Source organism: Eulemur rufifrons, chromosome 4 (assembly GCF_041146395.1).
Source record: "Eulemur rufifrons isolate Redbay chromosome 4, OSU_ERuf_1, whole genome shotgun sequence".
NCBI classification, from domain to species: Eukaryota; Metazoa; Chordata; class Mammalia; order Primates; family Lemuridae; genus Eulemur; species Eulemur rufifrons.
In genome coordinates, this window is record NC_090986.1 from 84,799,910 (window position 1) to 84,826,654 (window position 26,745).

At 38.9% G+C, this 26,745-nt stretch overlaps 1 long non-coding RNA gene across 1 annotated transcript in view; it reads right to left on the reverse strand.

Annotated features, from left to right (window-relative positions):
* Positions 1 to 24,055, reverse strand: part of LOC138383030 (uncharacterized) — a 64,954-nt gene extending 40,899 nt beyond the window's left edge. The window contains exon 1 of the long non-coding RNA XR_011233498.1: positions 23,971 to 24,055. This is a non-coding gene — a long non-coding RNA (uncharacterized lncRNA). The remainder of the gene's footprint in view (positions 1 to 23,970) is intronic.
* Between the last annotated feature and the right edge of the window lie 2,690 nt (positions 24,056 to 26,745).

Below are 26,745 nucleotides of genomic sequence, written 5' to 3' on the forward strand. Positions count from 1 at the left end.
TCATGTGCCTTCTGATAGATGCATCGAGAAGAACACAGCATCACCTCTGTGGTATTCCTGCCAAAAACGCCTGTCCTGAGTACATTGCTGGTATAGTGGTGAGCACAGCTGCCTTTCAAAACGCATGTCCTAAATCCAGTCATGAGGAAACATCAGACAAACACAAACTGATGGACATTCCGCAAAGTAATTGGCCTGTCCTCTCCAAAATATCAAGGTCATGAAAGGAAGGAGAGACTCGGAACTGCTCCAGATAGAAGGAAACTAATGAGACATGACAGTGAAATGCAACGTGTGATCCTATGTTGGATCCTGGGTCTATAAAAGACTTTATTGGAGAAAACCAGTAAAATTTGAATGAGGTTTGTGGATTAGAATGTGCTATGGTATTAATTTCCTGATTTTGATGGACATAATGTGATTCATGTAGAAAAGTGTCTATTTTTTAGGAAACAGACATTGAAGTATTGAGGGGTCCTGTGACATCATGTCTGTGACTTACTGCCAAATGGTTCAGAAAAAAATGGCTTGTATCTACACAGAGAGACAGAGAGAATGATAAGGCAGATGTGGTAAATTTCTAACAACTGGGAAATCAGGCTGAGGGAACACAGGATATCTTTGTACTATTCTTGAAACTGTTTTGCAGAGTTTAATTATTTCCACTTTAATAGTTTTGAAATATTTTTAATAACCCTATTGTAACATCCCCTTCAGCAATTTAATTCAAGATCAGTATAAAATAAGAGCATGAAGCTAATAAGAAATAAGTCATGCACAAAGTAAGAATTTATAAAGATAAATAAATAAGAGTTACTAAATATATTAAGACCTATGAATCTTGGATTCTATTTTTTAATTACATACTAAATTTTACTGTTAAAGAGCCATGGGGGACCAGAAAAGTCCCAAAAGGTCTTTTCTTCATATATTTTTACATTAGGATCAAGAATAAAGTACAACGATCCCAAGAGGATTATGTATCAGAGAGTTCTTCTGGAGTTAACTCATATAAGGTTTTTATTTTATTTCATCATAAAACAAGTCAAGCAAAAAAAAGCCTAGCTCTCTTTTCCTGCTGTGACAATGGGTCTGGTCGTCATCTGTGGTGTATGCATCACACTCTGTAAACCTGTATCTTGCTCTTGCCCTATAATCCCATCTTTCTCTCCTCAGTAAACCTCATTTCCATGCTTGCCTTACAAAAAAACAGTAAAGTCTAGGAAATACATTATGTAATATAATGAACACTTACCCAGCCTAAAATAAAACATTTCTAAACACAACAGACTCTCTTCTTCTCCCTACGTGTTCCCAGGACAATATTCTTAATTTATCTGTCTTAATTTATCTTAATAGTATCTGTCATTCCCTTTTAAGTATTTATACTTTTGCTTCACAAGTGTATATTTCTTAACAAAATATAATCTTGTTTGGCATGATATTTGACTTTACAGAAATTGTATAATACCATATACATCCTTCCAAGCTTATTTTTCTCACTCAAGTGTTTTAGATTTAGTTAGCTTGATACACATAATTTTAATTCATTTGTTTTAACTGCTGTGTAGTGTTCCATGGTTTAAATATATTATTTTTTATTCTGTATCATATTCATGAGCATTTAAATTGTTATCCCATCTACCCTATTACCAACAATGCTAAAATGAACACCAAATCTATGCCTTACACTGATTTGCAAGCATTTATCTTGGCCGGTGGTTCTCAAACTTTGGAATGCATCAGAATCCCCTGAGGGTTTTTTTGAAACGTAGATTGTTGAATCCCACCCCCAGAGGTTCTGATTCATTTTCTAAAAGAGGTTTTTAAGTGATGTTGATGCTGCTGGCCTGAAGACCACACTTTCAGATCCACTGCCCTAGGATGTACATCCTGGAGTAAAATTGCTGGGTCAAATAATTGTGCATCTTCAGCTTTACCAAATTGTGCCAAATTGCTCTGCAAAGGAATTTTAATGATTTGCTCTCCCACAACAAGCAAGTTGTCTTTCTCAAATCCACACCACACTTGATGTCACAACACGTTTAAGGTTTTACCAATCCAAAGAATATGGAATTATGGCCGGGCGCGGTGGCTCACGCCTCTAATCCTAGCACTCTGGGAAGCTGAGGCAGGTGTATCATTTGAGCTCAGGAGTTTGAGACCAGCTTGAGCAAGAGCGAGACCCCATCTCCACTAAAAATGGAAAGAAATTATAGGGACAACCAAAAATATATATAGAAGTACTCGGGAGGCTGAGTCAGGAGGATTGCTTGAGCCCAGGAGTTTGAGGTTGCTGTGAGCTAGGCTGATGCCACGGCACTCTAGCCCAGGCAACAGAGCGAGACTCCATCACCCCCCCCAAAAAAAACCAACAACAACAATATGGAATTGTGGTTTTCATTTGAATTTTTCTAATTACTAATGAGGTTGGGCATCTTTTTATATGTCTGTAGCCATTCAGGCTTGGTTTTCTCTTGTCTGCATTATCTGTTCATTCCTTTGTTTGTTATTAGGGTGTTTAACTTATGTCAAAAGACAAAATTACAACAAATTTAAAGATTCAATTAGCTTTTATTTGTGCTTCTAGAATTGGGCAACACCTCACTCTGTGAAAATAGAATGAGTGTTCCAATGAACTGAGCAGAGAAGTCTGGCTTTATAGGCAGAAAAAATGCTGCAGAAAGCAGAAACAACACAAAAAATGGATTGGCCATTTCAAAGTTACTTTTCTTATAGGGTTAAAAAAGAGGGGACTTCCTTACTATGCGACTCAGGTTGGTTGACTGGTATTCACCTGCTTTTTGGGAAACTGGTCTGTTTCAAAGTTCTATTTAATTGTGGCACTTAGCACAAGCAAACCCATTCCGGTTTGGCCTGGTCTACTGGGGCCTAGTGCAGGTGGCTAGTCCAAAACAGTGGCCTCCCATAAACCTTGTTTAACTCTTATATAGAGTAATAGTTAATAAACTGTCATCTTTAGAACATGATGTGAAGACAATGCACCTATAATACATTTTTGGGAAATTCAACATATATATTTATACTCAATTTATTATAATATAAAAATTTCTGTGTTATATCAACCTAAAAGTAAGAAGCTGATGAAAAATTAATATAGAGAGTTTATTTGGGCCAAGGTTGAGGACAGTAGCCTGGGAAACACTTTCAAGTTGCCTTGAGGAGTCTTCCAGGGAGCAAGGAAATGTTCAAGATTTTAAAGAAAAAAGGACAAATCAGGAGAGGGGACAATTACAAAAGTTGTTCAGCAGGAATTCTCATTGGTTTACAGATACAACAGTGGTTAGCGATTGGCTATAGACTATTGAACTATAGGGTGTATGGCATTTTTATGGCTGCTTGGCATCAGGTTAGTCTAGAGCCTCACAGCAAGTGGCTTCAAGAGGTAATTATTTTGCTCAAGGGGGAGTGAGAGTGACCGCTGTTATATTTTAAATGCCTCTCCTGGCCTGATAGTTTAAAAGTGCTGGAATTTCTCAGATAAAAAGGGTAGTTTTTTTTCTTTCTCAGTTATAATAGGAGAAATAAGAATACAAAATTACATATGTACCACAATATACAAACGAACACCCCAAAACACAATACTTAGAAAAGAAACTAAAAGGAAATATTCTATCACTGTATGTTCAAGTTTACAGTTAGGTTTTTTTTTATGGCTTTAAGTATGTACACTTTCTTCCAATTTTCTATATTTTCAAATTTTTAAATTAAAATAATGTAGTTTCATATTCCATGGAGATTCAGCACCAAGCTAACACATAAAACAAAAGTCATTCATGTAATATTACCCTGAACATCCCTTAAACTGGGCTGTCTCTCAGAAAGTCCAATAGTGATTGAAGAAATGTTCAGGGTAATTTTGCAATACAACCCATTTTCTGTCTACCATTGGAATTATTGCTGTTTCTTCAGTTGAGTACCAGATAGAGCAACAGAAAAGCAACTGGGTAACATAAGAAAAATCTACATTGTATCTCTTCTTAGAATCACTTAATCTAGTGAGATGATAATATCAGAGACACCCAGAAACTGGGATCAGTGAAGAAAAAGCAGGTTTACACATTTCATCTCATGCTCACCCTATGGTTCACTGAGTGGAATGTCAGGCAGTATAATGCACCATTTAGACTGTTGCTTTCTCCCTCTCTTATTTTTGTGGGGCTAAGCTCATATAGTTGAATTTGCATAAGCCAAATTTGTATATGAGGAGACTCCATTGTACATAGTTTGTTTATAATAGGGAAAAAGACACCTTTTTCAAAGGAACAGATATTCTGGAATACATAAATATATACATGCCCCCTGTTTTCATCATTTACTCAGTCATTCAACAAATATTGCATCTGCTGTTTCCAGCACTGGGCTACATAATGGAAGAGATAGAGGAAAAAGTAAAACAATCTCTGTCCCTACCCTCATGGCACTTAATCAATTAATCAATCAGTCAAATAAAAAATTACCCTGTGATAAAAAAGAGGTACATAGTATCTTGAGAACATATAATAAGGATATTGATGTGCACTGAAGGTTTTAGAAAGGCTCCCTGTGAAAGTGACTACTGAGCTGGATAGGAAGTATGGGATGCTGTGATGTAAGCTGGAGCCAGATGACACTGCCTCATGAGAGCCAACAGTTTAATTTTCAGAAATTTTGAGACAGGTTTTTTTTTATTTATTTTTTTTATTTTATTTTATTTTTTTTTTTGAGACAGAGTCTCACTTTGTTGCCCAGGCTAGAGTGAGTGCCGTGGCGTCAGCCTAGCTCACAGCAACCTCAAACTCCTGGGCTCAAGCGATCCTCCTGCCTCAGCCTCCCTAGTAGCTGGGACTACAGGCATGCGCCACTATGCCCGGCTAATTTTTCTATATATATATTTTTAGTTGTCCATATACTTTCTTTCTATTTTTAGTAGAGACGGGGTCTCGCTCTTGCTCAGGCTGGTCTCGAACTCCTGACCTTGAGCGATCCACCCGCCTCAGCCTCCCAGAGTGCTAGGATTACAGGCGTGAGCCACCGCACCCGGCCTGCTAGGATTACAGGCGTGAGCCACCGCGCCCGGCCGAGACAGGTTTTAAATAGCCATTATTAAACATTAAATTATGTAAACTTATAATTAAATTATATTAAAAACACAGATCATAAATACTCAAAACTCATCGCTTCTTAGTTTTACATTTTACTCTTATCTATGCTCTTGAGGTTATCAACTATGCATCTTTTCCCATTCTGAGTAGCAGAATGAAATCATCCTGTCCAGCACCTCTGCACTGCATATGCTACCTGCCCATTAGTGACTTAGTAGCCACGTCAGTTATCAGATTGACTGTCACAGTGTCACAGTGCTTATGTTCAACTAAATCTTATTTCACTTAATAATGGCCCCCAAGCTCAAGAGTGATGATGCTGGCAACTCAGCTATGCCAAAGCCACAAAGTGCTTCCTTTAAGTGAAAAAGTGAAAGTTCTCAACTAAATAAGGAAAGAAAAAAAAAAGTAGGCTGAGGTTGCTAAGATCTACGGTAAGAAAAATCTTTTATCTGTGAAATTGTGCACAGTCTATTGTTATAATTGTTCTATTTTATTGTTAGTTATTGTTATTAATCGTTTTACTGTACTTAATTTATAAATGAAACTTTATCATCGGTATGTACGTATAGGAAAAACATAATATAGGGTTTGGTACTATCTGAAGTTTCAGGCCTCCACTGGGGGTCTTGGAACATATCCCCTGAGGATAAGTGAGAACTACTACATCCATGAAAAGCTGCTTCAGAGCAGTGATGAGTATAGAAGCAAGGCTGGAATGGGTTAGGAAGTGAGTAGGAAAAAAGAAAATAGAGGCGCTTTTCCTTCTATTACAAAAAACAATTGTAGGAAATGTACTTACTTACGTTGGCCTAAAAGAAAAATGTTGTGATTTTAACCAAATCAGAAATATTAACTGAATTCAAGCTCCACTTAGGACAAAAGTTCACCTCAATTTATCCATGTAATTTTACCTAGTTCTCTGAGTTGCAGAGGATGAAACTAACTCTGGAAAAACACAATAGTTATAAAACAAAAACTCAAAGTAAAAAATAAATAAATATTTTTTAAAAACCACAACAGTAAGTTGTTACCACTGCCATTCCATTTAGGAAACAGCAATTCTACAAAGAGATTGTTACCAAAAAATTGCTACAAAAAAGTCAGCTGGAGAAAGTGAAGCAAGAACGTCACTCTGCTGAGCCTTACCTGGCCCACCCCATTCTGAGTCGATGATTACCACCAGATGCAGGCAAAAGACATGGATATTTTTATACAAATTTCATAAATAAACATAATACTATGAGAATCCTGAGTTTAAAACCCCAGTACAGCCGATGGAGTATTGTACCTTTGTTTTTATTTGCCTCAAACGGGAGCATATGCATCTTTAGCTGTTAATGGTCACATCCTCCTCTCACTCTGTGTTCCATACAGAGGACGCCTTTCCTTCCTCGGATGCCTTTCTCTCATATCAAAAACCTTATCGAAGTTTCAGGTTGAGTTCTGTCTACCAGTGAGTCTTTTCTTGTTATCACACCTTATTTGGGAAATCTTAGCATTTGTGCTTTTAATGTGTGATACTGCCAACTAGGCCTTGCTCTCAAATTGTTAAATATTTTCCACAAGAGATTATAAAGTTCTAGCATGTAGACACTGTGATAGCTCATTCTTTCACGTTTCCAAGGCTCTTTGTATTCAAATTAAGTAGAGTACTGTAAACTATTAATAATTATAACTTATACTGCTCAAAGTCCCATTTTCATCCCCAAATCTCCATTCTAAAATTTCTTTGAACAATAAGAGTTAACATTTATTGAGTGATACTATATAGCATTCACTGTTCAAGATACTTTTCACATATTAACACACATAATCTTCCCAACAACCCTATGATATAGATACTACTATTCCTATTTTACAGATAAGAAAACTGAGGTACAGAGAGGCCAAGTGACCAACCCGAAGTCCCACAATTAGTAAGTGGCAGAGTTGGGATTCAAACTAAGACTGACACAGGAGCTCACATTTCTAAATTTTTAGCAACACAAAAATAACTCTTACAAGGCCTGGTCCTCCCTGGCCTTGTTTTAAGATGTGCCTGGATAAGTAGCACAGTTTCACAGCCAGAATTTAAAGAAATTCTACTCTTTTCTTTTCAAAAAGGGATAAAACATAGTGTACACCAACACTTAACCAAATCCCCTTCCTTCTCCTGCGTTCTGTCCCCAGGCACTTCAATTCCAAGGCCTTTGTCTAGCGATCACTATCAGTTTTCCAGCCCCCAAAGGGAAAACCACAAAGGCATTCTTTTGATAGATGGCCCCAGGCTCCCTGCTGGCAAAGAGAATCCTTCCTTCAGAAATGTTTAGGTTCAGTTGTCAGGGTGGGAGAGAAGGCCATAAAGATACCCACAATCACCCCTAGAAAATTGCCCTGAGGTAATTTGCGGAGAAGGGAAACTTTGGCCAAATACAAGTTTCTCCTCTGCAAAGTCCATTGAGAGAGTTGTTCAAAAGAGAAGCCTGGCCCACTATTTGCAATAGATTCTCTACATATTGAAACACAGTTATTTCTCTGGGGGTCACGAGCACTTTTAAGACTTGGGCTTTTTTTCTTGGTTTGTTTTTTGCCTGGGCTAGAGTGCCGTGGCGCCAGCCTAGCTCATAGCAGCCTCAAACTCCTGGGCTCAAGCGATCCTCCTGCCTCAGCCTCCCGAGTACCTGGGACTATAGGCATGCGCCACCATACCCTGCTGATTTTTTTTTTAATATTTTTAGTTGCCTGCCCAAGTTTCCTCCTATTTTTTAGTAGAGATAGGGTCTCACTCCCGCTCCGGCCGGTCTCAAACTGCTGAGCTCAAACAATCTTACCGCCTCGGCCTCCCAGAGTGCTGGATCACAGGAGCCACCGCGCCGGGCCGAGACTTCGGCTTTCTTATCAGAAAAATGTTGATTCATACACAAACTTTGAGGAAAAGCGAACGTCACAGTCCTAAATTAAGAAACCCTGCCCGTGCATGGTGGCTCGCGCCTGGAACCCTGGCGCTCTAGGCGGAGGCGGGAGGTTGCCCGAGGCCAGCAGTTCGAGACCCGCCCGAGCCGGGCAAGGCCCGTCCCCACCTGGAGTCAGCGAGGCCGGCTGGGCGCGGCGGCGCCTGCAGCCCCGGCCACTCACGGAGGCCGACACAGGAGGCCAGGGCCTCGCTGGAGCCCAGGAGTCTGAGGCTGCAGCGAGCTGTGAGGACGCCACGACACTACTCTAGCCCGAGGGACAGAGCGAGACTCTGTCTCAAAAAGGAAAAAAAAGAGATCCCTAAGGCGGAGGGATTGTGAGCTTTGTTGAATCACACAACTTGTATGTTTTCTTAAGCCCCCGGTCATGGCACCTACGGAACACCGGAACCCGCTGTGCCAGTGGCGGCCCACAGGTGGCGCTGCGGGGACAGCTAAGCGGGCCGCCTGCGCCCACCGCAGAGGCTGATGGGGACGGGGATTCGATTTTAATTTTTTTAAATTGTGGTAAATATGTTATCATAAAATTTGCCACCTTAACCATTTTTGAGTATACAGTTTGCTGGCATTAATTACTGTGCATTCTCAGTGTTTTGCAACCATCACTATTTTCCAAAACCTTTTTGTCACCCCAAACAGAAATTCTATAACCATTAAACACTAATTTCTCATTCTCCCCTCTTCCCAGCCCCTGGTATCCTCAAAGCTACTTCCTGTTTCTATGCATACGCCTATTCTAGATACTTCATGAGTGGAAACATACACTATTTGTCCTTTTGTGTCTGGCTTATTTCACTTAGCATAATAATTTAAGGTTCATCCATGTTGCAGCCTGTGTCAGAACTTCATTTATTTTCATGGATGGATAATATTCCACCGTATGGGATATCATACTCTGCTTACCCATTCCTCTGTTGGACACGTGGGTGGCTTCTACCTTTCAGGTACTGTGAATAGCGCTGCAGGACACACTGGCACACAAGCATCTGCTGAAGTCTGCTTTTAATTCCTTTGGGTATATACCCAGAAGTGGAGTTGTTAGCTCACATAGTAATTCTATGATTAACATTTTAAGGAATCAGCAAACACTTTTCTACAGCAGCTGTACCATTTCACAATCCTACCAGCACTGTACAAGTGTTCCAATTTCTCCACATTACCAACACTTGCCATTTCCCATTTTTTCTTTTTTTTCCTCAAAAAAAATAAAACAGCCATCTTAGTAGGTGTAAAGCAGTATCACATGGTAGTTTTGATCACAATTTTCCTAACGACTAATGGTGTTGAGCATCTTTTCATGTACTTATTGGATATCTGTTATCTTCTCTAGAGAAATGTCTATTCAAATCCTTTGACCATTTTCGAATTGGGTTGCCTGTTTGGTTGTTGTTGAGTTGTAAGTGTTCTTCATAGATTCTGGATATTAATCCCATGTCAGACATAAGCTTGGTAGACATTTTATCCCACTCTGTAGGTTGTCCTTATACTTCCTTGATAATGTTCTTTGATGCATAGCAGTTTTAAATTTTGATAAATTATAACATCTATTTTTTCTCTTGTTGCTCATGCTTTTGGTGTCATACCTATGAATCCATTGCAAAATCAAAAGTCTGAAGATTAACTTCTGTTTTCCTCTAAATGTTTTAGGGTTCTGGATTTTATATTTAGGTCATTGATCCATTTTGAATTAATTTCTATATATGATGTGAGGTAGGAGGTCCAACTTCATTCTCTACAATGTGGAAATCAAGTTATCCCAGCACCATCTGTTGATGAGACTATTCTTTCCCAATTGAATGGATTCAGTGTCCTTGTCAAAAATCTACTGGCCATATAGATCTATGGGTTTTTTCTGAACAATAAATTCTAATTCATCAGTCTATATGTCTATCCTTATTCTAGTGCCACACCGTTTTGATTCCTGTAGCTTTGTAGTAAATTTTGAATTGAGGAGGAGGAAGAAGAAGAGGAGGAGGAAGAGGAAGAAGGGGAGAGGAGGAGGAAGAAGAGGAGAGTTGTTGAGAAAAAGCAGGACAAGGAATGGAAGACTAACTGCAGTTTTGGAAAATGATAGTTTTTTTTAAGTTGCTTCCAGCTACAGGGTGCAAAAGGAAGACAAAACATCACCAGGACTTAATTTTGGATGGGGAATGAGGCAGAGGCAAATCTCAAGGACAAAGCTTCCGTTTCTGTCTTACACAGGGTACTGAAGTAAGGACTGTGGGAAGAAGACTAAGTTTGCAGAAGGCAGTGGTGTGTGCTGAGTTTGGTTTGGGGCAGACTAAGTTCAAATGCCTTTTAGAAATCCAGGGAAGATGCCAAGCAGCTATGTGGAGATACAGCTGAGGACTTCAGGAGAGCACATGCTGAAGATCTGTGAGACATGTAATAGTAACCAAAACCATAAATGCAGATTTGACTTCCCCAGGACAGAATATGGCAGAAAGAGACCTAGGCCCCAAGAACTAAGACCAAATCCAGGAGAGCTATCCTATAGAAATCCAGTGAAGATAGGATTTCAAAAAGTGCAGAGTATCACTGAAAAGTCAAAAAGCAAAAGGAACTGAAAAGTCCACTAGATTTAGCAAACTGTTGGTCACTGGTGACTTTAGCAAGAGTAATATTATTTTGTTGAAATAATATTGTTCCAAACCAGATCAGGGTGGGTTAAGAAGTGACAGGTGGAGAAACTGAAACAGAAAGAGAGCCCTTCCTAGAAGACAGACTGGACAAAGGGAGGAGGCAGATGGGAAAGGACCTGGAAAGAGATGAGAAGGCACAGGAAGGTCTACAGTTATGCAAATTTTATCCTCGTTTTAATTAAAATACGTACATATGATTTTTCAAAAATCAAACAATCCCAAACCCCGTCCCCTATTGCTGCTACCCTACGGCAACCCCTGCCCTCTATTTTAGTTTTGTTTTTTGGTACTTACCTCTGTATTTATAAGCCCCACCCTTACCTACTGACGTCCTACCTCAAGTCAATTAATCTCTTCCATATACACCCACCCCCAACACAAACGCACATACACTATCCTTCCTCTTATCTTCTCAATAAAGTCATACCCCACTTTCTAGTTGAACCAGCATTCACTGTCTTAATTACCAGGACACTGTGCTGACACTCACAACTGCTCTGAACTCTTATCACATCTCCAGCTCCCCAAGACCCAGCCCAGACATTTCCCCAGACACAGAGCAGGGCAACTGTGGGCTCATCTCCTCTATTTACTTCCTCTCGGGACTGCAGTCGCCTATTGCCCAGTGCTGGAAAGCAATAGCCTCGTGTATTTTACCCAGTTTCATCATGGATGGTGGGAATGTAAGCCCATTAGTAGTTGCTCTGCCTTGGCCAGAAGTAGAAGTCTAGACTGTCTCCTAGTACCCCTGTTTCTAGAAGGGCATCACCCACTTTCAAGACACTCTAAATGAGAACTGTTCTCATTTGCCCTTTTCAGAAAATACACCTCAAGGCTTTTGCAGTATAGAAAAGGGTAGTGAGCTGGCTGCAGGTGCTGGGGAAGGGCTCTGTGCATGTAATTACCACAGACTGGGAGCGATCACCCTATTCTCAGCCCCCTTCACTTCTCCACTCCCAGAGGGACCTGGTGCCTCTAATTCTTGAGATTTCCATGGTTTTGAGGCTCAAACTGGCATGTTCCTTGACCTTCCCTCTCAGGCACTTACCTTTCCTGCTAAATCAAAAGACACTTCCACCACTTTCTTTCCAGTTTCCAAAATGTCATCTTTTCTACACTCTAGTCTATCTCATTCTTTTTGTCTATATATATGGATATACATACATGCACACACACACACATACACCCATAACGCTCATTTCGATAGGTTTCAGGAAAGAATGCACATTCAGTTAATCTTGTTCCAACAAAGGTCAGGTTTGAACGGTTTGTTTCAAATACGAAAGACTTCAAAATGTTTGAGATCCTATAAAAAGATTCACTAGAGAGAATGAGGTTGACTATGTAAGAGAGAAAAGACATACACAAACTTTTTTTAAAGCCAGAAGATCAAATTCAAGCCAGAGAAAACATACTTTCTCATAACAACAAAAAAAGTATATCACATATAAATTAACAACTTTGGCCACATTTGAAAAGATTTATTAATATTTACAAATCTAAAGAATCCTAAGGAAAATAATTATCTTCTCCTAAATAGAAATTCAGTGATATGCCATAAAATTATTGAAATCAATATAAAAGAATAGTGAAAAGAAAGTATTCAATTTTCTCCTGCTTAATCATAAAAAGCAGGAAACTATAAAGGGCTTCTCTGTTAGCTTCAAGTATTTGATGCATAAAAATGTCCTATGTATCTACACAACCTGCACTGGACCTGCCAGAGCACAGCACAGTTCCCATAAGAGTTAGTTTGTTTTGACACTTTCTTTACATTCTGTGGGACAGAGACCGTACACTGTTCAGCATGGGATCCATAGGTTAACATGGAAAAGTCTGAATTTAATAATTCCAAAACACTGTACAACACTGTATCCTGGGGAAGTAAATAAATCTATATAAACAGAAATTTTGGGTGCTGATTGCATAATTCAAATTTTTGCTTTCTTTCTCTCTTTTTTTTTTTTTTTTTGAAATAGTCTCACTCTGTGGCCTGGGCCAGTGTACAGTGGTGTCATCACAGCCCACTGCAACCTCAGACTACTGGGCTCCAGCGATTCTCCTGCCTCAGCCTCCTGACTCGCTGGGACTACAAGCGTGTGCTACTACACCTGGCTACTTTTTCTATTTTTTGTAGAGACAGGATCTTGCTCTTTCTCAGGATGGTCTTGAACTCCTGGCCTCAAACAATTCTCCCACCTCAGCCTCCCAGAGTGCAAAGATTACAGGTGTGAGCCAAATTTTTACATTCTGAACACATCAAAGACACTATCACATACAAAAATGACCTAAAGCACAGTTTTGCTGTCTACACATTTCTCCATAAAAATGGAAGTCTGCAAAAAATCATAAATTATGGAAGAGATTTGAATAATAGCTTATCAACAATTTACTACATAAAAAAATGAGAATATCACCTTAATCTAAAAATTTTAGAACTACATTATGAAACCTAGGCTGTTAGTTTCTGTACTTGCTATAAATGATTTTGGTTTTATCCAAAGTGGGTTATGTGTCCAAACCTAACAAATATTAAGTCACAAATTTCCTCCATTAAAAACCCTAATATTTTACACTTCTAATAGAGGGCAGCCTATAAATATATAAAGCTAAAATTTCAAAATGTAAAAAGTTCTTTATTCACAGAAAGGAAAAACTCTTTCATAAGGAAGAATGTCATTTGCAAGCAAAAGGGAGTAATAATTATTAGTGAGTATTCATTTCTGCAGGGACAGAAAGAACTAGAAGGAGGTTAAAAGGTGTTTCTTTTTTTACATCTTGTGATGTAAAATTATGATTAAATATAACATAAATGTCTCCCTATTCAGCAAAGATAAACAAATATTCTCATAAAAATATAGTAAGAGTTGAAAATATTTGCTGTTAGACAACACTACTAATTTTGCATAATTTTGCACTCCACGTTGTTGGGCCAACAAAGTTTTTTACCAGTGATCTAAATCAATACTGCAATTGGAAGTTTATGGAATTATAAGCATAATACATTGTATTTTTGTGATAACTTTCTGGTTTGTATTGATTAATGATGGTCATTTCTAATGACTTTTCCTAAAATGTTTTTGAATACTTAAAAATTAACTCTATTACTATCAAAAAAATTACTCTCAGTTGTCTATAGCAATTCATATCAAAAGCACACCTAATTTTGTTTAATGGACATTAAAGAAAATAGGAAAAGTGCCCAGTTCTATTAAAAGTGCATATTCCCTTTAGTGGGAAGTGTTATAAAATTTTACTTATTTCAAAAATTAACCTAGAATCATTCATCCAATGTTTCTGAGCACCTACTATTTGCTGAGCACTGCTCTAGGTACTCAGGATATAGTCGTGAATGATTCAGAAAGGTTCCTATACTTATATGGCTTACTGTTAATATTTGAGGGTATTGGGGGAACAGACAATAAATGTGAAAACAAAAAGACAATTTCAGATAGTGACAAGTCCTGTGAAAAAAAGAAAAGAAAAGGAAAAAAAACAGCAGGCAATGGGGAGGGCCACTTTAGATTGGGTGGTCAAGGTTGCTATGGTGGTCATCAGTGTTGTTCACTAAATACTTCTAGTTGTCCTAAGCACCAGCAGTATTGCACTTGTAAAGGAAAATAAAAATCTCAGGACCCTCCAACTCCTTATGCCAAAGGGAAGGTCAAGCCTAGATGCTGAGTCATGCAACACCCTCTTGCAAATGAACAGCTGTTACTAACACTACAGGCCAGATTGCCACAGAAAGGTAAATGGCTTCAGGCATCCACACAGACAGTTCCCACAGATCATTCATAAGGACACTGTTTGCTGGCCTCCCATCAATGAGGACATGCAAATTGTAACTTCCGGGTCTGCAGGCTAAGTCTAGCTCCTAAAACTAAAGGCCACTTTGATTCCACACTGATAATGTGGATTACAAGTTTATCTTCCCAAGTGCAGAACAGAGACAAGACCATTCTTTCTTCCAGCTACCCAAGGACATCTGCATAACCGATTCTTCCTTTACTCCCTTTTCTCTTCAAACATTTTCCTTAACCCTGTGTAAAATGCAGATTTCCTGGCACTAACTAAAATCTCACAAAAATGTAACCATTTGCATCATGGCCCACCCTCTCCCCTTTTCTCTTTCTATATGCCCTCACTCTTTAAATACTGAGTTTCCAAATCCCTCTTCAGATAGCACAGGTCACAGATGCTTCTGTGGTTTGTCCTTGAACTTTGGCTTCGTAACCCTCCACTGATTGAGATCTTTGCCTGGCCACGTATTTGGGTTGTCACACTTCTGCATAGCCCTAAAAAAGTGACTTATGACACTTGCCATTTGAAGATTCAAGAATCTTACTCTGATTTGCTACGCTTTCTCTATATACCACAGGCAATGGCAACGCCCCGATGGTGGCTGCTGTCAGCCTGCTACCAGAAGGAGGACCATTCGAGGCAGAGCTCCCACTAACCCATGATGAGCAAGACCCTTTGTTTTGAACCACTGAGGTTTGAGGTTGCTTGTTTCACAGCACAACCTAACCAATCCTGCCTATCATAGAAAGTTAAGGAGATCATAAATGAAGTAAAATTTAAATGACGAAAAAGAGCTAGGCACACCAAGGGGAAAACACATGCAAAGACATAACTGAGAAAGGACAGTGGCGGGAGTGTGGTGAATAAGGAGAATCGTATGAAGGAGGTGGAGAGCTGTACTCAGATCAGGCCACCCAGGATTGAAAGCAGACTGTGGGCAGCTTGGGCTCAATACCATTCCCATAGGCGAGCAAGGTGGATATTTTAAGCTGGAGTGGGGGGGATGGACATGGGAGGGCTTTTAAGGGAAAAGCTAGGCCGGGCGCGGTGGCTCACGCCTGTAATCCTAGCTCTCTGGGAGGCCGAGGTGGGCGGATCGTTTGAGCTCAGGAGTTCGAGACCAGCCTGAGCAAGAGCGAGACCCCATCTCTACTAAAAATAGAAAGAAATTATATGGACAGCTAAAAATATATAGAAAAAATTAGCCGGGCATGGTGGTGCATGCCTGTAGTCCCAGCTACCCGGGAGGCTGAGACAGGAGGATTGCTTGAGCCCAGGAGTTTGAGGTTGCTGTGAGCTAGGCTGACGCCACGGCACTCACTCTAGCCTGGGCAACAGAGTGAGACTCTGTCTCAAAAAAAAAAAAAAAAAAAAAAAGGGAAAAGCTACCTAATGAATCATGAACAGGTAAAGTCCCTTTCTACCACCAAATTCCAGATGACTGGTCTCAGGCTCAGACAAGAGACCAAACTGTACCTTTCTGGAGAAATTAAATGATCTCAGAGAAAGAATCTTCAGACACTGACATCTGAAGGAACCTAAAGAATCAGCCATCTGACCACCTGACATCCCAACAGTAAAACTCACACAAAGAATGTCCAATTAGCTTCCCAATGTCTCACTCATAAATACAAACAGACAGCCAGGAATCACCAGACATTTGAGATCGGCTTCTCCACAAAAGAGAGAAAGAGGTCACATGGAGCAAACAGAAAATATATATAATTGATATCATAGAAGAGTAAGAAATGGAATCGCACCTATAAACCATAAATAGGATACTCTAAATAGAAATATTAAAAAAACTTTAAAATATGATAAACAAATTCAATTAAAGGGTTAGAAAATAAAGTTGAGGCAATCTTGCACAAAGTAGAAACAAAAGACAAGAAATGCACAAATAGGAGATAAGAGAAAAAAACTTTGTGATACAATATCTGAATAACAAGAGTTACAGAATGAAAACAGAGGGGAAAAATTATTCAAGAAAAGTACCTACCAATGAAAATTGGCATCTGCAAATGGACAAAGACCATGAAATGCCCAGCATATGAATGGAAGGAAGTGCAAAGCACATCCACCTGGAAAGTCAAACACTGGTGGTAAGAAGAGGAGGTGAAAGGCTCCCCAGGGTGGGTGACAGGAGAGGTCATAAAACAAACTGGTATCAGATTTCTCAGTAGCAACTGTGGAAGCTAGAAAATCATGGGTGAATGCCTTCTACATTGAACAAAAAAAAAAAAGAAGTGGAAGATGAAGATGTCACTCAATTGCTACAATCACAGGATAAAACTTTAACACATGAGAAGTTGCTTCTTATGAATGAGCAAAGAAAGTGATTTCTTGAAATAGAATCTACTCCTGGTGAAGATACAGTGAACATCATTTAAATGACAACAAAGGATTTAATAAATTTAATTGATAAAGCAGTGGTAGGGTTTGGGAAGACAGACTCCAGTTTTTTTTTTTTTGTTTGTTTGTTTGTTTTTGGAGACAGGGTCTTGCACTCTTGCCTGAGCTAGAGTGCAGTGACATCATCATAGCTCACTGCAACCTCAAACTCCTGGGCTCAAGCCATCCTCCTGCCTTAGCCTCTCAAGTAGCTTAGACCACAGACACATGCCACCCCACCCAGTTAATTTTTCTACTTTTTATACAGACAGGGTCTTGCTATGTTGCTCAAGCTGGTTAATATCCTCGATATGTTAAAAAAAAAAAAAAAGAAAGAAAGAAAGAAAGAAAAGAAACCTCTAAAATTTCAGAAAAAGCCCCAAAAACTCAATGGGAAAACTGAGCAAAAGATATGAACAAACAGAAAACACAACACAAAAGGTCAAGTTATGGAAAGACAATTTCTCTTAGAGAAGACCAATTTCTAAACTACATCTAATATAGCATTTCTATTTAATACCTATCAGACTCGCAAAACTATAGAAGCCTGGCAATGTACTCTGTTGTACAACTGTACAGAAACAGGGATTCTCATACAGCAGTGGTGGGAACAGAAAATGTCTCAATCTTTATGGAGGGAAATGTGGCAATAACCACCAAAATTACATCTACATTTTCTCTTTGACCCAGCAATCCCACTGGCAAAATCAAAAATGATGTACATACACATTCATGTCTTATAGCAGTCTTTGTAATAGTAAATCCACAAGGAACTGGTGGAATACAGTGCAGGGCATCTACACAGTGGAATGCAAACTGGAAAAAAGGGATCATATCATGTCAAAAGGCAACCAAAGAAAAAATATTAATGGATAAAGTGGACAACATCAAAATTAAAAACTTTTATGCTTCAAAGGACACCATCAAGAAAGTGACAGCCACAGAATGGTCATAAAGACCTGCAAATCCTACATCTGATAAAAGACTTCTACTCAAAACACATAAAAGGTTTTTACAACTCCATATAAAGACAACCCAACTAAAACATTGACAAAGGATGTGAACATACATTTATTCAAAGAAGATAAACAAACGGCCAATAAGCACTAGGATGCTCAACATCACTAGTCATTAGAGAAATGCAAATGAAAATCACAATGAGATGCCGCTTCACGACCACCAGGATAGCTGTAGTCAGGAAATCTGGACAATAACAAGGGCTGACAAAGATGCAGAGAAACTGGTATTTTGATTCTTTGCTGGTAGGAATGTAAAATGGTACAACTGCTTTCAAAAGCAGTTCAGCAGTTCTTCAAAAAGAAAACAGAGTTGCCACATGACCACAGCAATTCCACTTCTACATATATGCCCAAAAGAACTGAAAATATATGTCCACACAGAAACAGGTATATATATATTCACAGCATTATTATCCATAATAGCCAAAAACTGGGAAAAACTCAAATGTCCATCAACTGATCAATGGATAAACAAAATGTGTTACACCCAATGGAATATTATTGACACAATGAAACATTATTCAGCCATAAAAAGGAATGAAGTAGTGACACATGCTACAACATGGATGAACCTGGAAAACGTTCTAAGTAAAAGAAGCCAGACACAAATGGCCATATATCATATGATTTCACACATATGAAATGTCCAGAATAGATAATCCAGAGACAGAAAGTAAAATAGTGAATGCCAGGGGCTGGGATGAGAAGAGAACGGGAGACGACTGATATTGCATCTGGGGTTTCTTTTGGGGGCAGTGAAAATGTTCTAAAAGCAGATACTAGTAACAGCTGCAAAACCTTGTAAATAGACTAGAAGCCACAGAATCATATTTATGGAAAAAAGTCACTGGAGCCAATTTACATGTCACTTTGTTCAAGTAGGCAGGCAGCAGAGGATTATTTTTGTAGCTTCTATGTAAAATTATCAATTAACAAAGAATTTTCAATGATTCCTGATTTTTCCGTGTGTCTCCTCTTCCTTTGAGACTTTCCCCCACCCTCTAGGAAAGTTTCCATCATTACTGTTACTATTAACTTTTAAAAGTATCTGTTATGGACATTTTTCAAGCTTACAAAAGTAGAGAGAATTATATAAGCCTTTGTGCTACAATAGTTTATTAACATGTGCCATGTATTTTAAATCTAAATTATTTTCCTGAAATTGCCAAGACCTAGGTCACAGCCTGAGGCATGGCTAATCACTCAAACCTGCCAGGATGGTGCTGGGCCAGGCATGTAACGCTTTCAGGCTAACTCTGGGTGAATTCTGGCAAACTATTTCCTTCACTCACAATGACATATCTCAAACATTCCCCTTCATTATCTTTGAAGATAGGATGGGCAAGGTAACTAGTGACCATTGCATCGTCTAAGGAGCAGTGTTCCATAAAAAAGGAAGAGAAAGAAGAGTGAAAACAATGCACTTCATTAGACTGTTTCAGCCTTTGTCCTTTCTCACGATAAAATGCCATTCTCCTAAGTGATATAATGTCTACTTAAAGTGTGAGGCTTGATAAAGTATAAAATCCATCCCCATATACACCAAAACATACCCAGAATGTAGAGTACAGATATTTAAAATGTAAGGTAACTGAATATATTTAGTTATACTTTACTAGTGTGTTGCTCTTCCAAATGTAAACCCTATGTTTAAGATATCACCAGTTCACTGCCTTGAAGCAGTTCTCAGGCCACAGTGCAGGGACGGAGACTCCAAAAGGAGCCTGAGGACTGAGCTGTGGAGACAGAGACCAGAGACTGAAGTGGCCAATTTTCAGTTTAGCCTTTTTTCAGATAATTCATATTTTTCAAAGGCAATTATTTTCTGTGATTCAGACTTCAGATTCTTTTCCTTTTGTATTATTTACAATATTTAGGATAATTGTATGAAATGGTACCTACTTAAGAATACTGACTCACAATAGTATAACCACCTAACATTTTCTACTCTGTTCAAGATCAAATTTTATAAAAATATTCTCTTTAAAATGCAATTCTAACAGCAGCAATTAAGAATATAATTCTTGACTGTATCGGATAATCTGAAACTGAGAAAATTATGTGTATTTAGAAAATTTGACTGAACACACTTTAAAAACACAGAACTTTGTGTGTTCTCCCCCGAGACAAACTGAGAAGACAGAACACTGACACCACTGGGAATCCAGCCACCTGGGGAAGGGCCGTGTCACACAGTGGGAGAAGCAAATAAAGAACACGGACCAGACTCTGCTGAACACCCTGTCAACAGTACCAGGCCCAGGGAGGCTTTCCTGTCACTTTCTACATGTCCCTGTTCCTTTAAAACCAATCTGCCACGCACCTTGACTTTTGTGAAACTGGTGGAGAATTATGAACCTATATTACAGAGGAATTAAAGAAACCTGTGGAAATTATCACAACTGCCTAGGTCCTAGGATCACTATCAAGCCTCAAAATGCTTGTGTGAGAAATCCAGTTAGCGAGGAGTGAACACAGATATTGTCCAATAGTGGCTGAAGCCACAGTAAGTCTTACAGCTCAAGGACTTCTTCCCAGAACAAAGGAATTAAGTCCCACTCTCCTCATATTCAGCCCAAAGGCTTTGAGTCTATTGCTGTGGATGGGTCTTGCAGCTCAAGGACTTCTTCCCAGGGCAAAAGAAGTAAGTCAGAATCTTCTAGAACTCAGCTGAAAGACTTTGAATCTCCTCCTCTGGATGGCCATACCCACTGAACAACCTGTAGGTGGAAATGCCACCCCCAACCTGAAGGAACAGGAAGAATCATCTGAAACCCAGATAGAGGCCAGGGAAAAGAGGACGCTAGCCAGAGAGCAGGGCACAGCCCGGAAAACTTTCTCAGGTTGTCTCACCACGGAGTGCAGATGTGACCCCAAGATGGTTAGTCCGACTGCCCTAGGGAAAGGCTTCCAAGCTTTTCTGATTTTCCTACAGGATTATGAGAAATCCGGAGCTCTGAGGGCAGAAGGGGCAGGAACACCATGCTGCTGCTTTTCAGTCCAGTTACTGGAACGCCCAGACATTCAAACTGGACGTCAGCCTATCTCCTGAATATTACCTACCTCAAGATATGGTACATATTTACCTGTGATTATAGCTATATCTGAGCCTACCGGGGAACATCAGCCAATGGTACCTTTGATATCCATCTTACCTAGCAACACGGTAGCATTTCTGGGGAACCTGAAAAGACTCAAGGCTTTCTTCCAGGATGCATTTATTTTTCAGGTTGTGTTTTTTTCCCCCAGATTGTTTTGATTATCGTCTTTTTTTCCCCAGGAAACTTAATTGATCTGATTCTTGAAAGAGAATTTCTGAGATTTAGAGCTAAAGGTCCCAGGGTACACCATTTTCTATAATCTATTCCAAAAAGAAATATTTAAAAAGAAAGCATGAATACCACTTAGAAAAATAAGAAATTTGAAATGTGAAACATTTAAAAAAGTGTAACTTTTAAAACTTAGAGCTTAGATCCATCCCCAGAGATTCTGGTTTAATGTTTTTTTAAAAATTTAAAAAGCAATTTAGATGCTCACTCATGATTGAGAACCAGCATGCTAAATATTGTTTCTTCCTAATGTGACTTGTGTAGCACCATCACCTAAAATCCCAAATAATTCATTTAAAACAATATGGTACAAATACTGCTGTAACTAAGCCTTACAATAGTACATTTTTCATCAGCATTTGTCTAAAAATGCAGATGAACCAAGAGAAAATCCAACTTTATATTAGACTGCTCGTCATTTGGCTTTTAAGTCACTTGAAAGTAACTGGGACTAAAACTAGTTTTATTTGAATAGTCCTTAAAAACAATAAAAACTTTCAAATGATTCAAATGGCAGTTTCTTGCCTGAAACAAACCAACGTGAATATTAATCACAAGTAAGAGGCTTCTTAAGATTGTGTAGAACATATATGTGAAGAGTGGTAAATAAGTAGGTATTTCAAAAGAAACGTTTCAGGTATGTTGATATTAAATGATATTAAACTTGATATTTCCAAACATAAAAGAGAAATGATAAATTATAAGTACAGTAGAAAAAAATTACTTTAGACTTTATATTGTCTATAATTTAAAAAGATAACATCTCTAATGGTAAATACACCTCCTCCCAAAACCTATTAAATTTGACATCAATGGAAATCCAAAATAAATTATTCTTATTTTTTGACCAGGCAGTTAAAATAAGCATATTTTATATTAATTGGGGAAGGGCCCCATGTCAAAACTCAATTGAAAATTAAGGACTTGCTCTCTCAAACAGCATTTTTCAGATGCACTTTTGAGATAGAAAAACAATAAGCAGGTAAATCAAGAATCTACTAAAAGAGAAAACTAAAAAATTCATAATAGCTTTCAAGCTGAGAGAGCTTCTCTATACTTAGCCTTCCTTAAAAAATTTTTTTTCTAAAATCTTTCCATAGCTATCAAATATGAGAAAATCATATTTAATAACCCACTGGAACATTACTGTGGATGGCTATCAGGATGATCTGGATCTGTGGATGCTATAACTCACTCGATCTGTTACTCTCTTCACCACATGCTTCTCATGAAATGGTATTTTATTTTAGATGACAGTGCACACCTAATGGAATTCTGAAGCCTTAGCATTTACCACAGCTTTCAAGAAATTAGCTATTTCAATGTAAATTGAAGTTATCCAGGAGAAGGTATGTTAAAAGATTCCTCAAGACAATGACTTCCCCTTTGAAGACAAGAATGCTTTAATGTTGGAGTTAATTCCAAGTGTTTTCAAACATTTTTCTCCATTACATAAGTATTAAAATAAAGATCATAGGTCTCCCCACCTCCACTGCTCCTGCCTCAAGTTATCTTTATAATGTGAGCTACCATAGTGACAGCAAGAAAATGAGCCAATTATCCACACTTGTTCTTAGATTGCCAGCTATCAATCATCACCAGTGAAATTGGAATTAACCAGAACTTTATATATGGAATGTTTTGATTACCAGGAGTTTCCTAATATCCCTGCCTTTCCACTTCCTGCTTTTGTAGGTAGAATGAGCATAGTTTTTATATTCTGTTAATATTACATACTTTTGTAGACTTATAAAGGTACATTGGGAACATGAAGGCATATCAGTACAAAGACCCAAGAGGTTGATGGGTTTTAGGGAGACAGAATAGCATAACATAGGTTTGGTAGTCATACCCATGGATTGAAACCAATTTGATTATGTCTGTGTGAACTTGGGTACCAGCAATTTAACTGTGTCTCTTCCCTTATTATAAAATCGTTATAACAACATTCCCCTCATGATGCTGTTGTGAAGACTAAATGGAAAATGTACACTGCCTAGTATGGAAGATGCTCAATGATGGACATCTTAAAAAAAAAAATGGTAGTGCCATAGGCACTGTTTGTGATAAAACCTAGCTTGCTAGAAACTGCTTGCAAAGTGGACTTGCAAAGTAATCTAATGTGCATAGTCAAATTAAAATGTATGTAAGTCAGATTCTCTAACTATAAACCATAGTATCTAACTAAATTTTTTTAAGTAGTATTTTTAATCCCACTTATGAGAATTAATGTGACAAGCTCTCAACAGAAATCCATTGAAAAATATTTGTATATCTTGCTTTTATGTCCATATGATAAATGCTTAACCTAAGAAAGAAGATCCTACATTCTTTAAATTATATTTTAAATTTACTTAACATACAAGCTGACCAAACAAGGAAAAAAAAAAAAAAACCCAACACTGAAAACTTTTAAATGGGTCTACCTTTCACTTAAATGCCCAGATAATATCTGGAGAATATAGTATATGTTTGATATTTAATACAGGTCTACTTTTTAACAGAGTACTGTAAAAAATTAACATAAGAAAGTTGCTTTTAGGCCAGGAGTAGTGGCTCATGCCTTAATCCTAGCACTCTGGGAGGCTGAGATGGGCAGATTGCTAGAGGTCAGGAGTTCGAGACCAGCCTGAGCAAGAGCGAGACCCTGGCTCTACTAAAAATAGAAAGAAATTAGCTGGACAACTAAAAATATATAGAAAAAATTAGCCGGTCATGGTGGCACATACCTGTAGTCCCAGCTACTCAGGAGGCTAAAGCAGCAGGTTTGCTTGAGGCCAGGAATTTGAGGGTGCTGTGAGCTAGGCTGATGCCAGGGCACTGTAGCCAAAAAAAAAAAAGTAAGTTGATTTTAAAAACCCTCAGGTGGTTAATACAGTAAAAAAGTTACAAATTAGAATAAATTTTAAATCATCAGTGCTAACACCTCCTAAGTAATTTTAACTCAAATACGATGTATCTTAATTCAGCTTCTGTTCCACAGTACCCTGGACTTACTCTCTTCTGTTACACTTTATTGTGCTTCCTTCTGTAATTGGGTTACTCTGAACTATAAACTCCGCAATGGCAAGAACTCTCTTATCTTGTTCACCTCAGCACCTAGCAAGTGTATGGCACATAGCAGAGTTTCAATAAATAACAATGTATTAATAAATGAAGTTAAGACATTAAAATTGCATATATTCTACTTGTACAAAAAATGCAATTTTAATGTGATTTTATGAAACAGATTTAATTATGAAGTAACTTGAACTATAAAAGCATTTATTTAAAATAAAACTAGCTTACCTACTATACTTATTCAGTTTAAAAAATAAAACTTTGTGTACAAGTTTTCAGCAACACACATTTTCCAACTAACATGTAAGATAATGTGATCTGGAAATGTATCTCTCTCATTTCTGAAGAACATATAGATAACAGTCTATATGACTCCTTCAAAACTCTGATGCAACAGTATTCTATTACCTTCATCATTTCTCTTTTTAATTTTACATAAAGGTAGACAAACTTTTAGCCATTTATGGAGCAAACAGTCTGGACAATTGCTGATGTTACCAACTGTAAGTGAAATCTGCCACATACCCAGTGCAAATGCAACTTTACAATGATTTAATAGTGTGAATAAATTGCTTCAGTGTTTGCACATAAGGGTATTTCTACTGCTTCTGATCAAACACATTTAAAAGATCTTACCCTGCACCTTAATTGTGAAAATATATTCCAAGATGCTAAATTTCCCTTAAAAGAAACCTGAGTTAAAAATCAGAATACTACTCTGAAATAGAAAATATACAAAAAAGAAAGATTAAATATCTAATTAGATTATTTGTTGAATTGAGTTAAATATCTAATTTCCTAAGTTTCCCTCCTAAAGTATGTAATGGATTATACAAATACTAAGAAAACTCCAAATAATTTTTATGTTATAGACTATTTCTTTCCATTTGTAACTAATTTTGATATTAAAGCTCGTATAGCATTTTCACAATACAAACTAAGTAACTTTTTATGAATTTCCTACAGAAAAAAACATAACAGCAGGTACCTACGCACACATAAGCTCTTTCTTTAAAGCAATACTTCATTTCTGTATATGTTTTAAAAATTAAAGTTAAGCCATGATTACTCAAAAAGACTATTTTATTGAGTATTTAGATTTAGAGTCTTATCTCTCTCCCATTATCTTCATTTCTATCATTTACCTCTTATTCCAGGGATTCTCAAACTTTCATGTGACACGGATCACATTCTCTCTCAAAACATCTGATTCACCCACTTCTCTTCTGTGTGTGTTTTCCTGTTTGTCACGCAATGGGATGGGATGAGGGGTGTGCTACAAGGAGGGGAACCTTCTATAACTTAAAGGAGGACTGCTATGCTTTTAAGATAATACGTAAGGGTTTTAAGTGAGATAATGTTTGTAAATAATTGCACAGTGGCTGATATACAGTAGACAGACAATACATGATATTAATACATGTTATTGTAACTCATCTGTGTTATAAAATCGTAGACACCAAAACATTTCAAAAACCAAGACTACTGGGGGGCAAAACACTGACAACCTGCAGTGCACCCTCTGCACAGAGTCTCCACGCCAAAGCAGATTTATACTTGTTTTGAAATGTGACAGGGGACTGCAAGTAAGTAACTCAAAGTTAATACGTGAGAGATACAAGTAGACATTGAACTCAAATCAGTTACTTTTTACTTCTTGTGAAAATTCCTAGTAAAAATGTTGGTAAGGGATTAAGGACAAGAATACTCCCTACACACCATGTATGACATGCGGTACTATGTATACACCGTTGTCTATGACACCAAGTATTTCGTATACACTGTATGAGACAACAGGTAGCACTTGCATACACAGCGTGACAAGGGCAGTGTGTACACACAGTACACAGGGCGCCGTGTAAAACACCAGGTGCTGTGCACACCCCGCAAAGCGCGCGCACGCGCACACACACACACACACACACACACCCCCCGCAAGCGCCTCCACAGCTGGCTCTGAAGAAAAGCGCCAGGCAGGACAGAGCAAAGGAAAGTTCCCGCCCGGCCCCCCCAAGGAGCCCCTCGTCCCAGCGCGGCCCGGCAGCTTCTCCCCAGAGCTCCGGCGGGAGGAGGCGGCGGACCCCGCAGGACAGTCCCGGAGGCCCGCGAGGACCCGTTGAGGCAGCGGCGGCCTCGCTCCCAGGGTCGCCCGCAGCCCCCCCGGGCACGCACGGACCCCCGCCTGGCCTCGCCCGACCCTGCGCCGCGGCTCCCACCGCCCACGGCGCCCGGAGCCCGCGAAGCGTCCTCTCCTCTCCGCCGTCCGCACGCCGGGCTGCGCTGCCGCCGGCCCCACCGCGCAGGGCCGGGGGCCTGGCCGGGTGGGTGGCGCGGGGCCCGGCGGGCGTGCTCACGCGACTCCGAGGCTTCCCGGCCGAGCAGGCCCCGCGCCGTCCTCCCGGCCTCCGCCCCGCGCCCCCGGGCTTTCCCCGCCATTGTTCTCC